The 17449-nt window shown below is 42.8% G+C and overlaps 1 protein-coding gene across 4 annotated transcripts in view; it reads right to left on the bottom strand.

The window, feature by feature from the left end:
* The window catches only part of LOC120312719 (receptor-interacting serine/threonine-protein kinase 2-like), a 33629-nt gene extending 16405 nt beyond the window's left edge, over positions 1-17224 (bottom strand). For 2 of the 4 annotated variants that reach the window (XR_005557942.1, XM_039353842.1), the window contains exon 1: positions 16090-16479. The gene's annotated coding sequence lies outside the window, so the exon portion shown is untranslated. Of the gene's footprint in view, positions 1-8337; positions 9152-16089; positions 16480-16500 lie in introns of those variants that run through there. The other 2 variants (XM_039353844.1, XM_039353843.1) reach the window with 2 other exon arrangements.
* Between the last annotated feature and the right edge of the window lie 225 nt (positions 17225-17449).

The following is a 17449-nucleotide window of genomic DNA, read 5'->3' as shown; positions in this document are numbered from 1 at the left end:
GGAGGGAGGCAGGAAGGGCAATAGCCATGACCTGGAGGACTGAGAATCTCCATAGACATTTTGCAGAACGTATTTCATTCTGGAATAGTTTCCAGCATGTTCCCAATTTTTCCTCATCCCTGAGCCATTGCAAAGGTCTTAGCAATAGTTGCAGCGATCCTGTGATTCTTTCAGGACCTAACACCCAGCAGGACATACACAACCAACAGAAATCATTTTCATCACTGTCTAGTTAGGTATATCAGTATGCTATGTCAAAGCATTCTGTCATGGAGAAGAAGGGGTTGATCTATTCTCCAAAGCACTTGAGGGCATGTCAAGAACTAATAGGTGGAAGCTTATCAAAGAGAGAGCCAACTTATCATTATGGAGAAATTTCCTGTCAGTGAGAACAATTAATCAGTGGACTGATTTGCTTTCAGAAGTTGTGGCTGCTCCATCACTGGAAGTTTTTAGGAAGAAATTGGACACCCATTTGTTCAGAATGTTATAGAGCAGAGGTCCCAAACCTTTTGGGCACCAGGGACCGGTTCCGTGGTGAGAAGTTTTTCTGGGACCGGAGGGGGTGTGGTTTTGTATGCTCCCTGCATCCCATGTATTTTACCAGGAAACATAGATAGGGCAGCCTAGTAAAGTCAGTGCCGTCCTAATCATACCCAAGCACTCCGAGTTCATTGGCGATGTCCATTTTGCTCTAGGAGTTCATGGTGACGTAACCCTAACCATAAGTGGAATTTTCCTCCAATGGGATTTTCCCATGTATTTTACCAGGAAACATACATAGGGCAGCCTAGAAAAGTCAGTGCCCTCCTAACCATACCCAAGCACTCCGAGTTTGTTGGCGATGTCCATTTTGCTCTAGGAGTTCAAGGTGACGTAACCCTAACCCTAAGTGGAATTTTCCTCCAATGGGATTTTCCCATGTATTTTACCAGGAAACATAGATAGGGCAGCCTAGAAAAGTCAGTGCCCTCCTAACCATACCCAAGCACTCCGAGTTTGTTGGCGATGTCCATTTTGCTCTAGGAGTTCAAGGTGATGTAACCCTAACCCTAAGTGGAATTTTCCTCCAATGGGATTTTCCCATGTATTTTACCAGGAAACATAGAAAGGGCAGCCTAGAAAAGTCAGTGCCCTCCTAACCAGACCCAAGCACTCCGAGTTTGTTGGCGATGTCCATTTTGCTCTAGGAGTTCACGGTGACGTAACCCTAACCCTAAGTGGAATTTTCCTCCAATGGGATTTTCCCATGTATTTTACCAGGAAACATAGATAGGGCAGCATAGAAAAGTCAGTGCCCTCCTAACCATACCCAAGCACTCCGAGTTTGTTGGCGATGTCCATTTTGCTCTAGGATTTCAAGGTGACGTAACCCTAACCCTAAATGGAACTTTCCTCCAATGGGATTTTCCCATGTATTTTACCAGGAAACATAGATAGGGCAGCCTAGAAAAGTCAGTGCCCTCCTAACCATACCCAAGCACTCCTAGTTTGTTGGCGATGTCCATTTTGCTCTAGGAGTTCACGGTGATGTAACCCTAACCCTAAGTCGAATTTTCCTCCAATGTGATTTTCCCATGTATTTTACCAGGAAACATAGATAAGGCAGCCTAGAAAAGTCAGTGCCTTCCTAACCATATCCAAGCACTCCCAATTTGTTGGCGAGGTCCATTTTGCTCTATGTGTTCATGGTGACCTAACCCTAACCCTAAGTGGAATTTTCCTCCAATGGGATTTTCCCATGTATTTTACCAGGAAACATACATAGGGAATCCTAGAAAAGTCAGTGCCCTCCTAACCCTACCCAAGCACTCCGAGTTCATTGGCGATGTCCATTTTGCTCTAGGAGTTCATGGTGACGTAACCCTAATCCTAAGTGGAATTTTCCTCCAATGGGATTTTCCCATGTATTTTACCAGGAAACATACATAGGGCAGCCTAGAAAAGTCAGTGCCCTCCTAACCACACCCCAAGCACTCCGAGTTTGTTGGCGATGTCCATTTTGCTCTAGGAGTTCATGGTGACCTAACCCTAACCCTAAGTGGAATTTTCCTCCAATGGGATTTTCCCATGTATTTTACCAGGAAACATAGATAGGGCAGCCTAGAAAAGTCAGTGCCCTCCTAACCATACCCAAGCACTCCGAGTTTGTTGGCGATGTCCATTTTGCTCTAGGAGTTCATGGTGACGTAACCCTAACCCTAAGTGGAATTTTCCTCCAATGGGATTTTCCCATGTATTTTACCAGGAAACATAGAAAGGGCAGCCTAGAAAAGTCAGTGCCCTCCTAACCATACCCAAGCACTCCGAGTTTGTTGGCGATGTCCATTTTGCTCTATGAGTTCATGGTGACCTAACCCTAACCCTAAGTGGAATTTTCCTCCAATGGGATTTTCCCATGTATTTTACCAGGAAACATAGATAGGGCAGCCTAGAAAAGTCAGTGCCCTCCTAACCATACCCAAGCACTCCGAGTTTGTTGGCGATGTCCATTTTGCTCTAGAGTTCATGGTGACCTAACCCTAACCCTAAGTGGAATTTTCCTCCAATGGGATTTTCCCATGTATTTTACCAGGAAACATAGATAGGGCAGCCTAGAAAAGTCAGTGCCCTCCTAACCATACCCAAGCACTCCGAGTTTGTTGGCGATGTCCATTTTGCTCTAGGAGTTCATGGTGACCTAACCCTAACCCTAAGTGGAATTTTCCTCCAATGGGATTTCCCATGTATTTTACCAGGAAACATAGATAGGGCAGCCTAGAAAAGTCAGTGCCCTCCTAACCATACCCAAGCACCGAGTTTGTTGGCGATGTCCATTTTGCTCTAGAGTTCATGGTGACCTAACCCTAACCCTAAGTGGAATTTTCCTCCAATGGGATTTTCCCATGTATTTTACCAGGAAACATAGATAGGGCAGCCTAGAAAAGTCAGTGCCCTCCTAACCATACCCAAGCACTCCGAGTTTGGCGATGTCCATTTTGCTCTATGAGTTCATGGTGACCTAACCCTAACCCTAAGTGGAATTTTCCTCCAATGGGATTTTCCCATGTATTTTACTAGAAAACATAGATAACAGAGCCTAGAAAAGTTACTGCCCTCCTAACCATACCCAAGCATTCTCAGATTGTTGGCAATGGCCATTTTGCTCTACGGGTTCATGGTGACCTAACCGTAACCCTAAGTGGAATTTTCCTCCAATGGATGTTTCCACATGTATTTTACCATGAAACATAGAAAGGGCAGCCTAGAATAAGTAACAGAATGAGTCCCTCCTAACCATACCCAAGCACTCCGAGTTCGTTGGCGATGTCCATTTTGCTCTAGGAGTTCATGGTGACGTAACCCTAACCCTAAGTGGAATTTTCCTCCAATGGGATTTTCCCATGTATTTTACCAAGAAACATAGATAGGGCAGCCTAGAAAGGGCAGCCTAGAAAAGTCAGTGCCCTCCTAACCATACCCAAGCACTCCGAGTTCGTTGGCGATGTCCATTTTGCTCTAGGAGTTCATGGTGACGTAACCCTAACCCTAAGTGGAATTTTCCTCCAATGGGATTTTCCCATGTATTTTACCAAGAAACATAGATAGGGCAGCCCAAGAAACATAGATAAGCGTCAGTTCCCTCCTAACCATACCCAAGCACTCTGAGTTCGTTGGCGATGTCCATTTTGCTCTAGGAGTTCATGGTGACGTAACCCTAACCCTAAGTGGAATTTTCCTCCAATGGGATTTTCCCATGTATTTTACCAAGAAACATAGATAGGGCAGCCTAGAAATGTCAGTTCCCTCCTAACCATACCCAAGCACTCTGAGTTCGTTGGCAATGTCCATTTTGCTCTAGGAGTTCATGGTGACGTAACTCTAACCCTAAGTGGAATTTTCCTCCAATGGGATTTTTCCATGTATTTTACCAGGAAACATAGATAGGGCAGCCTAGAAATGTCAGTGCTCTCCTAACCATACCCAAGCACTCTGAGTTCGTTGACGATGTCCATTTTGCTCTAGGAGTTCATGGTGACGTAACCCTAACCCTAAGTGGAATTTTCCTCCAATGGGATTTTCCCATGTATTTTACCAGGAAACATACATAGGGCAGCCTAGAAAAGTCAGTGCCCTCCTAACCATACCCAAGCACTCCGAGTTTGTTGGCGATGTCCATTTTGCTCTAGGAGTTCATGGTGACGTAACCCTAATCCTAAGTGGAATTTTCCTCCAATTTTTCCTCATCCCTGAGCCAAAGGACAGCTAGTTTTAATCTAGGAATGTACGTATCTAATGATTGGCTTAGCCTGTTGCATGAATCCAGCCTGACTGGTTAGTTTATGAGGTGCTGTAGAATGCCATTCCCCAAAATGGGTCAACTGAGTAACCAAATTAAGCCTGTTTACATAACACCACCATTAATAAGCACCTCAGATGAAGTCAGGATGGGAAGCTAGACGTTGTCTGCACCTAGAACACAGAATAACAGGGTTGGGAGGGACCTTGACGGTCTTCTCATCAATCCCCTGCTCTAGCAGGAGACTTTATACTCCATGTACCACCAATTTCCTTTGGCTGTTAGTAATTCAGGTTCTTGCAATAAATCCATTTACTCATTTGAACAGTTTGGACCTTCTGATTTGCCTTTGAACTTGAGAGGCAAGCCATTCCACTAATTCAGGTGCAGGCAACCTTGGCTCTTTGGGGCAGGCAACCTTGGCTCTTTTATGGTGGACTTCAACTCCCAGAATTATGGCTCAGCTTGGAAACCTCTCCCTTTCCCCTCAGCATGGCTGGCTCAGGAATTCTGGGAGTTGAAGTCCAGAGCCAAGGTTGCCTACCCCTGCACTAATGAATTGTTCTCAACTGTCAGGAAATTTCTCCTTAATTCAAGGTGGGACTTCATCCCTCTAAGATTTGATTTGATTTGATTTGCACGGATGCTTTATGGCGACTTCCTGAACTGAGAGGGATTTAAATCAATGGTCAACCTCCTTTCTTCCAACTACCGGTACATAATTTTGTGATTCTGTGATTTGAAACGACAATCTGAGTTTATACATTTATACATAACCAAAGAGTTTTGTGAAGGATCACAAAAGACACCAAAGAGCCAGTCCCACCGAATCCATGAAACAATTGCTCCTTTGTCTATTACATTTTGGAGTTGAACTTGATACCATGAATTGTTTCCTTGTTTATCTAGATAATGCGGGGAATTCAAAGCTCTTTTTATTCAGTTTAAGAAGGGAGGGGAATTAGCAAAGTAAATCAAAGTTAAGTATCTTAGGGTTTGTTTGTTTGTTTTTTAACTGTTTACTTTGGACTGGAGAACTGAAGGCTAGCATGGTTTACTGTTACCTTTTATCTCCTATCAGGAACCTAACCATGGTCTCTAGACCACAAAGCAATGCAAACAGAGTCAGTCTGTTTCACCCTTCCTGTTCAGAAATTATTTGCTTCAATGTTTGTTTTCTTCACCTCCACTTTCATTTTTCCTTTCCTGTCTCATTAATTAAGAACTGACTCTGCAGGCAAGAAGCTGGACTACAGTGGTACCTCAGTACTTATCGTTAATTGGTTCTGGGAAAGAAAGAAAGAAAGAAAGAAAGAAAGAAAGAAAGAAAGAAAGAAAGAAAGAAAGAAAGATAGATATATCTAGGTCCCAGCACAAACCTTGAAAATGTTGTTCCAACCACAAACACTGTTCTCCCAAGGTCAACGTAACATAACAATTAAAGCATGGAGTCAGGACAAAAAAGGTCCAGATTCAAACCCCACTCAGCCAAGATATCTCTGGGCCACTCCTGGCCGGCTTTGCAAACTTCACATAGCTAACTTTTAAGCAGAGTTTGTGAAAGAAGCCACAATGGGCACAACAGACCTAAAAATGAGGGGGAAACCTACACACGCAAAAAGAAAATCATAGAATCATAGAATTGGACGGGACCTTAGAGGTCCAAGCCCCTCCCCTAGATAGGAATCTTCATGCCATTTCAGATAAATGGCTGTCCATCTTTCTTGAAAACCTCCAGCTATGGAGCAATTTCAGAAACAGGGGAAATCCCTAGAAGATGTGGAAATTTCAAGAAAAAAATGTTGTCATCCCCACATCTCTTGCAACATCTAGCAGCAGAGTGAGCTGCAGAAATACTTGAAGGCACGGGGCGGGGGGCATACTGCAAGCCACAAGGAGCCCATCTCTTATTTACTTCATTTAGCCAGCATCCTCAGCAATAAACACCGAACCATTGAAGCAATGAAAAGTGTGCAGAGAAGAGCAACAAAGATGATAAAGGGACTGAAGGCTAAACTAGACAATGAACGGTTGAGGGAACTAGGTATATCCAGCCTATTGAAAAGAAGGACCAGGGGAGACACAATAACTTCCAGAACTTGAGGGGCTGTCACAGAGAACAGAGGGTTGACTTATTCTCCAAAGCACCAGAGGGCAAAACAAGAATGGATGGAAGCTTGTCAAAGAGAGATCCAAGCTAGAAGAAGGAGAATTTTTCTGACACTGAGAACAACTAACCAATGGAACAGCTTGCCTCCTGGAGTTGCAAGTTGCCTCCATCACTGAAGATGTTCAAAAATAGACAGGACAACCATTTTACTGGGATGGTGTAAGACTCCTGACTTGAGCAGGGGGCTGGACTAGAAGACCTCCAAGGTTCCTTCCAGCCCTAGGATTCTATCTTTTATGAAGCCTACATTGTGATAGATAGCACAATGCCTGCTTCATCCCTGGATCTTTGTTCCCCTAGCCATCTATGTTCTCAGCAAATCAGATTGGCAAAGGCTGTGTAGATGCACACTAAACATCTCATCTGCAGGTTCTTTCTGTCTCCAAAGGTGTCTATATAACACAATAATAATAATTAAAAAATGAAGATGGTGGCTGCAACCGTTCATATTTTTTTTATGTGCATTGCACTTGGGACACACAAATAATGAGTGGACCTTCCATTGCAACATCATGGCCAATGTCTTGAACTTGTTTTACCCTACTCTTCAGTCCTCTATTGCTGTCCTTGTGTTAAACGGGAGATTTTAAATTCCTGAAGGCAGAGTTACTCAGCAGTTCGACGATGGCTGACTAGCAATCATTAACATATTTTTTCAGGATCATCATCACTGAGGACATGACAAAACCACAACATTACAATGCATTAACAGTCACCCAACAAGCAATAGGAAGCTCAACCAATAAGTGAAACGAAAAGCAAAATCAAAATCAAAACCAACTAAAACCAAATCCTTTTCCTACCTCAAACAGGAACCAGGACCTTTTTTGCAGAACCTCTAAAACCAGGAAATCCTTCAACGTGTGACCTCAAAACCCACCATTCCTGACCAAAGGTGGTTTAAGATATCCAAACCATTGTCTAACTTTTCCAAACCATGAATTGGCAGTTTTTCTCAATAGGAAAGGAAATGTGTTTGTTGACTATTGTAAAAGGCAGTCGTGATTTTTCTTTTGTGCAAAAAACAGCTTTACACTACTAATCTCTAGATTCTAGAAAATTCTTCTCCGACACCACAGTGTCAACATGCCTACTTGTAAGTAAGACCACCCCATTCTATAGGACTTATTTTTAGTTGGTTTTCCAAACTTGTAAATGGCCATGAAATGGTTTCTTAAACCAATTTGGGATGAACCATTTGCGTTACTGTTATTTTGCAGAAATTGAAAAGATTACATTCCATTTCAATCTAACTGTAAACAAGAATTAGAAAAAAAAATCATTTAGGTAGGCAGTGTTTCCCAAACTTGACAATTTTAAGGCATGAGGACTTCAACTCCCAGAATTCTGGGAGCTGAACTCCACATGCCTTAAAATTGTCAAGTTTGGGAAACACTGAGGTAGGGGAATAAAAGGCAAACTTTAAAAGACCCCTTTTAATCAGCTGATTTATTTTTCCTGAACATAAGAAAAGGAATCCACAAAAAGTCACTCAGCAATACATGTCAAGGTAATAACCATAGAAGTGATTGGACCATGATTCAATCACTTTGAAACGAAGTAGCCCAGACATCTTGACAAGAAAGAAATAAAAATAAAAATTCCCCTAATACAGCAAGAATAAAGTTCCACATGTCATCCTTCACTGATCAAGCCAAGAAGTTATCCAGTTGCACGTCATTCTTTTGGCCGGTCATTTAAGTCCTAAAAGCGTTGCTTTGCCTTATCTCGAGTTTGCAAAATATTTACTTTTCTAAGCAGTAAAACACTCAAACGTATATTTTGCCATTTGCAATAGTGGGATGACTGCATAAGGCAGACCAAGCCACTTCTTGAATTGGGGAATGCGGAAGAAAGTCCCTCCCTGCAGGAAAAAATCTGGACTTACCTCCAAGAATCCAAACACAGGAATGAGCTTAACCAAAGCTTGCGGACAGAATTTCTAACAGCCGGACCAACAAAGCAGCCTCAAAATCAGATGGTAATGAGTCAACTGCTGTTGTAAAACTCCTCCTCCTTGTTCAGCTGACTGAGGCCAAAATTCCCCCAGGCCGTTCAAGATCTCATTGTAACTCTTTCATGCCTAATAATAATTTGCAGCTGATTTTCCACCAAGCTTGAAAAAGTCTTCAAAACACCAATGAAAAAAAAAAATATCCAGCAACATCACTACTTAGCTCAATTACTAGTTTCAGTAATTCCTGAAAATTTGGAGGCAGCTTAACATCTATAATTGTTCAAAAATTGGATAAAATCTAATCTAATCTAATCTAATCTAATCAGAATAGAGCTAGAAGGGACCTTGGAGGTCTTTTAGTCGAGAGTCACCCAATGTTTCTCTGTTTGCAGACCAGTGAGGGGAAGGGATGGTTCATGCAAGTGGCTGGCAATGTTGTGCATGCTCAGCTCCATTTGCCTAAGCAGTGTATACGTGCACATGCAGCTCAGGCAAATGGAGCATGCATACGCTTGCCTGTTGCTCGTGCAACTGAGGATGCATGCAAAGATGGCACACACTTGCCAACCGTTTCCACGTCCCAGTTGCAAATCTCTCAGAGCCCACTAGTGGGCTACAGCCCACAGATTGGGGGTCCCTGTTCTAGCCCCTACTCAAGCAGGAGATCCTAAACCATTCCAGACAAATGATTATCCACTCTCTTCTTTGAAAAAATCTGGTGATGGAACACCCACAACCTCTGGAGCAGGCTGTTCCACTGGTTAATTGTTCTCACTGTTAGGAAGTTCCTCCTTAATTCCTGGTTGTTTCTCTCCTTGATTAGTTTCCATCCATTGTTTCTTGTCTTGCCTTCTGATGCTTTGGAGAATAGGCTGACCCCCCCTTCTTTGTGGCAGCCCCTCAAATATTGGAACACTGCTATCATGTCCCCCCTAGTCCTTCTTTTCACTAGACTAGACATACCCAATTCCTACAACTGTTCTTACTGCAGCCAATTTTGTACTGCAGTACTGGAATACTGCAGCCAATTTTGGTCACAAAAAAAGATGTTGAGACTTGGAAAAAGTTCAGAGAAGAGCAACTAAGATGATCCAAGGCCTGGAGACTAAAACATATGAAGAACGGCTGCAGGACTCGGGTTTGGCTAGTCCAAAGAAAAGAAGAAATAGGGGAGACATAATAGCAGTATTCCCGTATTTGAGGGGTGGCTACAAAGAAGAGGGGAGTCACAGTATTCTCCAAAGCACAAATCAACAATTCAACTTTACTATTTACTAATAAAATAAAATAGTTAAAACGTTATTTTGATTTTTGTCATTCATATTTCATTTTGCCCCACCTTTGGCATCCTTTCTTTAATGATTCTATTCCACTATTTTTTCAATATTAGTGTAACTCTTGTCCAGCAATGAGTTGTCCCATGCTGAGTTGACCATGGCAAATTGGCCACAGTGAGTTGGCCACGGCGAGTTGTCGTAGACCTGTTTTGGAAATGCTCTTCGAAACACTCAAGAGGGATGGGCAAGCCCAGCCTTTATATGCTTTTAGAGACCCCCTTGAAGTCCATGTGAAAATGGGAATCCGAGGAAAGATTAATATTGTGTTTGGGACAGGTTAGGGACAGCCACACTGTGGGTGAATTTCTAGTTGCATTTCTTGCAACCTCATTAGTGAGTGGGAAACCCAACCACTGTTTATTTCCCTTGGATACACACGGTATGTGCATATCTGGGTGGTAAGTTTAGCCAGCTTTAAAGTGCTTAACTGGCATTTTGCCTGCCACTTAAAACTAACTTGTAGAGATGTCCTATGCTAGTGACTCAGGATATTTTGGAAGGTAAACTCTAGCATTGTTTTGGAAATATGCTAATTCATTGTCCAAATATAGCCCAGTTAGAGGAAGTGTGCTGGGTGAAGCAAGAGGGAATCCCCTGATGCTTCTCAACAACTCCTTGTGCTTCTCAACAACTCCTCCTCCATTCTACTGACCTAATACACTATTTTTGGACGTGGGTTGAGATCTCCCTCAGAAGCATGCTAGATGCATGTTAAAAGATAGAACACAGACTGTAGAATAATAGGGTTGGAAGGAACCTTGAAGGTCTTCCAGTCCCATCTCCTACTCAAGCAGCAGACCCTATACCATTCCAGAGAAACGGCTGTCCAATCTCCTCTTGAAAACCTCCAGTGGTGAAGCACCCATAACTTCCAGAGGCAAGCCGTTCCATTGATTAATAGTTCTTATTGACAGGAAATTTTTCCTTAGCTCTAGGCTGGGTCTCTGTTTAATGAGCTTCCATCCATTACTTCTTGTCCTACTCTCAGGTACTTTCGAGAATAAATTCACCAAGAAGATAATCTGGGTTGCTGGTCATTAACACTAGGCAGAGGTTGCGATGAACATTGAGGGGGCACTCCTTCCTACACTATGTCACTCACTGTCCCCTGGCCATGCCTGAAACAGGCAGAATTCCTATCAATTTCACTCTAACACAGGGGTCCTCAACCGTGGCAACTTTAAGACTTGTGGACTTCAACTCCCAGAATTCCTCAGCCAATTCTGGGAGTTGAAGTCCACAAGTCTTAAAGTTGCCAAGGCTGAGGACCCCTGCTCTAACATCTTCCAAACTGGTAACTCTCAAGCAGTTGGTAGGAATGGTGGAAAGCGGGCATAGTAGAAGTCTTTGGTGAAAGTGGCATAAAATGGCACCTGTGTTGAAGGTGGTGCGGCATGGTGCCAGAAACCATGATTTGCAAATGGCAGTATCTGGGATCACATCTGCACTGAGCGCAACGAAGCGTACCAAACGTAGGTCAACTAACATCACAAAAATGCTCGTGCACACTCAGTTAATGCTGCCTTATCCCAATCCTTCAAAAGTGAGGTATTGTGTGTGTGTGTGTGTGTGAGAGAGAGAGAGAGAGAGAGAGCAATGCACTTTAAGTAATAGCAATAACTGAGTCAGAGTATCAGATGGAAAAACCCTGCAAATAAAGGGCATGCTGGTTATCCACATACCACAACCATTACAGTACTTGGAAAGCAAGGCCTAGAATAGCGACTCGATGAACAACTGGGCCGCCAGTCTAGTTAATCAGGTTGGATATGTTTGTCTGGCAGCCTCCGACAAAGAGAGCAAACTACACAGCTTTGTTTCTTATTGCTTTGTGCCACACTCTGAGGAGACCAGCACCCTAACCCTTAAGTCAATGAGGAAAACTGTTTCCACTTGGGGAAAAAAATTCAGTGGTTAAGACAGGGGTCTTCAAACTTGGCCCTTTGATGACTTGTGGACTTCAACTCCCAGAATTCCTGAGCCACCTGTGCTGTGCTGGCTCAGGAATTCTGGGAGTTGAAGTCCCCAAGTCATCAAAGGGCCAAGTTTGAAGACCCCTGGATTATGGCATCAGGCTGGAAACTGGGAGACTGGGATCCCAAAGATGCTTTTTTTCATGAGGCAACTGGACTTTCTTGTTTTTCTCTGAAGACATTTCGCTTCTCATCCAAGAAGCTTCTTCAGAACTTCTTCTCGGACCAGAAGCAAAACATCTTCAGAGAAAAACAAGGAAGTCCAGTTGCCTCGTGAAAAAAGCATCTTTGGGATAACTATGACCTGGATGACTCAGAATCTCCATAGACACTGGGAGACTGGGATATCTCCCAGTTTCACCTTAGGCATGCAACAACTAGGTGACGTTGGGCCAGCTTCTCTCAGAAGATGGCAAGGACCAAACAGCTCCCCAAAACATTGGCAAGAATTACAGACTCCTGTAGCTGGTTGAACAACACCACCAGCATGCAGTTTCTACAGATGGCTGGCTTAGCACACTGTAGAAACTTGGCAACTGGGATGTCTAAATTATTTATGGCTTTGTGGTGTGTGTGTGAACCGCAAGTTACTTGTTAGAATTTGCAAAGCCAGCCTATGAATGAACTCTCAGAAGAGAATATCCCCAATTCAAAACATACCTTTATTTTAATATTAGAAGGGGAAAGTTTATACCATTCTTTCTGGGGTGCAATTTCCTCTTTTCAACCACAAGAGGAAAAGCAACAATAATCGTAATAATCGGGGAATGTCCATGAGGAGGATTTAAAAGTCCAAGCAACATCTGTGGCTATGTGCTGTCTCCTTTTCTTTCATTGCATCATCCATACAGTGCAGGCAAAAGAAGAAGAGCTTGGATCAAACCGTCACTGTCCTCTCTTTTGACTTTTTTTGTTTTGAACTGCCCCACCTCACCATATTTTCCTTCTCTATTCCTCTACCTCCTTTCTGTTACTTCTCCTCTTCAGCTCCACCAGCATCTTGTGACTGACCAAGCATGGTCAGGAGGAAGGTTTATCTGGGTTTTCCCCAATGTTATTATTCTGATTTCCCTTCTCTTCTTCTGTCCCGTCGCCCAGTTTCTTTCATTTTTTGGAAACACTGCTAGTGTAAGAGTACTGGAAAATCCCACGCTGGCTGAAAAAAGCTTTGGACGAGGACAATGGGCTTGTTCTTCCTATGTGGATTGTAAAAACAAATCCTTCTGGGTTTGTTGAACACAAATTGCAGTCCATGGCTTCTGACTTTCATTTTTGTACAGAACAGGGAAAGGCAAACCTCGATGTGAGTCACACCTGGCATTGCTATGGGAAAGTGTTACCAGTGGAAAAACGCAGGATGCAACATTTCACAGCTAGAGTAAAAATTGGTTCTCACACTAATTAAGTCTAATTATTCAGTCATGGGCTGAATAATCCACAGATGCAAATTGTCTCTCCTTTGCAGAGGTTTAGAACATCTCTTTTCCCCAAAAATGCCATAGTTATTTGGCTTCAGGGGCCTTCTTTGAACACTCTCCTGAGAGTTAGTTTTGATTTACAACCTGAACAAAACCTGCACATTGGGTCCATAAATCATAACAGTCTTAAAAATGGGTTGGTGACATGACCCATTGTATGTTGTTTTTTGCAGTGGTTGTTAAGTGAACACCACAGCTATGCAGTACACTACAAATATCCATAAATGCAGCTGTGTTGTTAAGCATCTGAAGTGTTGTCATAAGATTATGTTGGGGATTGCCAGAACTGCAGATAGCAACAGCACTTAGACTTAGGCATCGCTTCACAGTGCTTCTCAGCCCTCTCTAAGCGGTTTACAGAGTCAGCATAATTACCCCCCAACAATCTGGGTCCTCATTTGACCCACCTTGGAAGGACGGAAGGCTGAGTCAACCGGTCAGGATCGAACTGCTGACAGTGAGCAGTGAGTTAGCCTTCAATACTGCATTCTAACCGCTGCATATTATGGAAGGAAGGAAGGAAGGAAAGAAGGAAGGAAGGAAGGAAGGAAGGAAGGAAGGAAGGAAGGAAGGAAGGAAGGAAGGAAGGAAGGAAGGAAGGAAATAGCAATAGCACCTAGACTTATACACCACTTCACAGTACTTTACAGCCCTTTCCAAGCAGTTTACAGAGTCGGCATAATTGCCCCCAACAATCTGGGTCCTCATTTGACCAACCTCAGGATGGAAGGCTGAGTCAACCCTGAGCTAGTCAGGGTCGAACTGCCAAACTGCTGGCAGCCGGCAGTCAGCAGAAGTAGTCTGCAGTGCTGTGTTCTAACCTCTACACTACCAGAATTCTTGGTAGATGGCAGTAGATACTTTATACTGATCTTCACCAGTGAGTCATTGGGAGTAAATGCATTGCTTCTCAAGTCTTACAAAGGATCTTGCTCAAGATTCTTAGAAGGATCAGGATGAACTGTGTATCAAATGGGAAAGTGCAGGAATATTTACTATATTTACCCTTTTACTTTCTGTTGTTTAGAAAATAGTCTCTGCCTAATTTGTTAGCTTCTTCTTTTGTGCAATGTTTAGATTATGATTTGAAACGTTGGGAAGGAGTCTTGAAAATGCCTATTTTTTTTTAAAAAAAGAAGTCAATAAATCAATTGTTTACTGAGTCCTTGGTCCCCCCCAAAACGCGTGTGGCCTCTGTTTATAAGAGAAGGACTAGGATGACGATATAGCAATCTTCCAATATTTGAGGGGGTCATCACAGAGATGAGGAGGTCAACCTGTCTATGGAGATTCTCAGTCATCGGGTCATGGTTGTCCCAAAGGAGCTTTTTTAGGGTCAACCTATTCTTCAAAGCACCTGAAGGTAGGACAAAAAGTAGAGAGATATCCAACCTAGAACTAAGGAGAACTTTCCTTTCAATGAGAACAATCAGTGGAATGGCTTGCCTCTGGAAGTTGCGGGTCTACATCACTGGAGTTTTTAATAAGGGATTGGACAGCCATTTGTCCAGAATGATGTAGGGCAGTGGTTCTCAACCTTTTTAATGCCGCGACCCCCAACCGGTCGTAAGTTGAGGACTACTCAACCGGTCGTAAGTCGAGGACTACTCAACTGGTGCAGCACCGTTTGCAGAATGGGACTTTTGGTGGGCTCAGCAGGGCAGAGACAGCCTGGAAAATTCCTATTGGCTTTTGAAAGCCAATAGAATTAGACTTTATTCAAGAGAGTCTATTCTATTGGCTTTCAAAAGCCAATAGAATAAAAGGGAGTAGCACAGCTAAGGAAAAGGGGAAAAAAATGACGGACTGTGTTGTTTGGCGACCCCCATGAAATGGTCGTTCAACCCCAAATGGGGTCCCGACCCACAGGTTGAGAACCACTGATGTAGGATCTCCTGCTTGGGCTGTGGGTTGGACTACTAGAATACCTCAACAGTCCCTTCCAACTCTGTTACTCTGTATTTTATATTTTAACATATTTTTTAAAAAAAAAAAAGAGAGAGAGAATGCTGGAATATTGAGTGCTGTGTACAGCACAGCATGAAAACGAAAATATTACTGTTATACCTGCAGTGGTGATGAGCAGGACCTATAAAAATAGCACAAGATAAAATACATTATATGGCATACATTTAAAACAGTTCATCTTACCATCCTGCACGTCATAGTCTTGTTTTTTTGTTTTTTGTTTTTGGAATGGAGGGGATTTCAAATTCAGAATAAAATGGATCTGGTCCAAAGCAACTGACTTCTATTTATATTTTTAAAATGACCTCAGCTGATATGGGGAATTGGGACAGGGACTTTCCCGGCAATGCTAAATGCTTTGCCAAAATAGTTTACCATTTAATTCACTGCAGCTCTTAGCCAACTGTTTTTCAATAGACGAACTTCTCGAAGACCATTCTTAGCTAATTTTAGAATACAATGAAAACCTTTGAAAGGGGGAAAAAAGAGAGAAGCAGGAAAGGGTGTATACCATATTATAACAGAAAACATAGAAGGAAGACCTCTTAATACTCTAGTTCGTGCAGACAAACCACACCTTTCTTTAGCCATCTAAAATATCAAATTTTTCCAGTAATTTTTGGAAGGTGAGTGTTTTATTTGGAAACTTGGAAGGAGAACCAAATTCACTTTAAAGAGCTAATGAATTGTTCAGAAATAGTTTGATGTGATTGGGAACGAGGATTCCCCTGGATCGAATGACAGGCATTCTCATATCTCCACGAGATTCTAAATATTTTTCTCCAAATTCTGGATGAAACAAAAATTGGATCTCACGTAGAAAAGTTAACAAAAACACACACACCCTTTTTGTTGTTGCTGGAGCAGCAAAAATGTCGGCAGATTCACCCTGTGGAGCTTAATGGAAGAATGGTTAAAGAGCCTTACGTGATCCAACTCCTTCAGTGGGTCCCTCTTAATGAACTGAAGCAGATTCCCAAGCAGGGGCAGCCTCCGTGGTCCAGGGGGAAAACCTGCGGGACGTTGGTTCTTCCAGAAATAGAGGAAGAGGATGAAAAGAACAATCAGCCAGCCGAAAACAACCATGTTGAAACAAGAAAGTCTCATTCTGGCTTTCTTTTTTCTGGCTGTTGTACTCGGCAAACCAGCCACAGGTTAAATATTTAAATCAGGAGGAAGGGCACAAGGTGTTCAGATGCCAGCTGTATTTCATAAGCTGCACTTTGGCAAGCAGAAAAGTAATATCAGGAACATCAGGAACATTCCTGTGATCCCGGCAGCTGCGTCCAGGGAATCAGAGGAGGAGGAGGAGGGGGTCTGATGAGTTACAAAACTTACAAAGTGAGGAAGAACCTGGCCCCTCCACTCGTGATCAAGCTGTAAGCCAGCTGTGCTGGGAGGATGAGTCAAGACTCGGAGGAAGCACACCTGGAAGATCTCAGAGACACAGGTCACACGAGTAAATCAGAGGGAGGCAATGGGAGAAGGAAGAAGCAGTGAGAAGCCCTGCCTTGGGGGCTGCTTAACAAAAAGGGAATGTGTGGGCAGGGCTGATTGCTGGAGGTAACCATTTGCAAAGAACTTCAGTGTCAAGGGATCATGGTCTGTTTGTTTTGCCTGTGAATTATTTCTTGTTTTGACTCATGCTCTGTTTTGCTTTTGAACAAACTATCCGTTGGAAAAATGTTCTGCTGCTTTTGTTTTGTGGGGAAATGATCAGAACTGTATATCAAATAAAAAGGGTTGGTTTGTCCAGCCTACTGTTAAAAGAGGGGTTGCCTTGTGAAGTAACAAGGATGTAAGTAGGCTGGGACAGAACAAACATCAGGAAAAAATGTCAAAATACAGCACTACATACTTGTCTAAATGTCAGAAAACATTTCACCTCTGAATCTGGAGAACACTGTCCCACAAATCACCAAGCAAAAGGCAACACCGTATATTCAAAGTTGTAGTAGCTAGTATCAAATGCAATTAAGTTTTTGAGTTTGGCTAATCTAGAGAAAAGAAGGACTAGGGGTGACATGATAGCAGTATTCCAATATTTGAGGGGCTGCCCCAAAGAGGAGGAGGACAATTTGTTTTCCAAAGCACCAGAGGGCAGGACAAAAAGAATGGGTGGAAACTAATCAAGGAGAGAAGCAACCTGAATTAAGGAGAAACTTCCTAACAGTGAGAACAATTCTGGAACAGCTTCCCTTCAGAAACCTTCATCACTGGAGATTTTTTAAGAAGAGACTGGATAGGTTCTGGAATTCCTCTCCCTTTGACTGAAAGAAAGGTGGAG

Source organism: Crotalus tigris, unplaced genomic scaffold (genome assembly GCF_016545835.1).
Source record: "Crotalus tigris isolate CLP2741 ecotype Arizona unplaced genomic scaffold, ASM1654583v1 scf7180000018525.42219311030:4301911, whole genome shotgun sequence".
Classification (NCBI taxonomy): domain Eukaryota; kingdom Metazoa; phylum Chordata; class Lepidosauria; order Squamata; family Viperidae; genus Crotalus; species Crotalus tigris.
The sequence above is the reverse complement of the archived record's forward strand: the minus strand, read 5'-3'. Positions and strand labels throughout refer to the sequence as shown.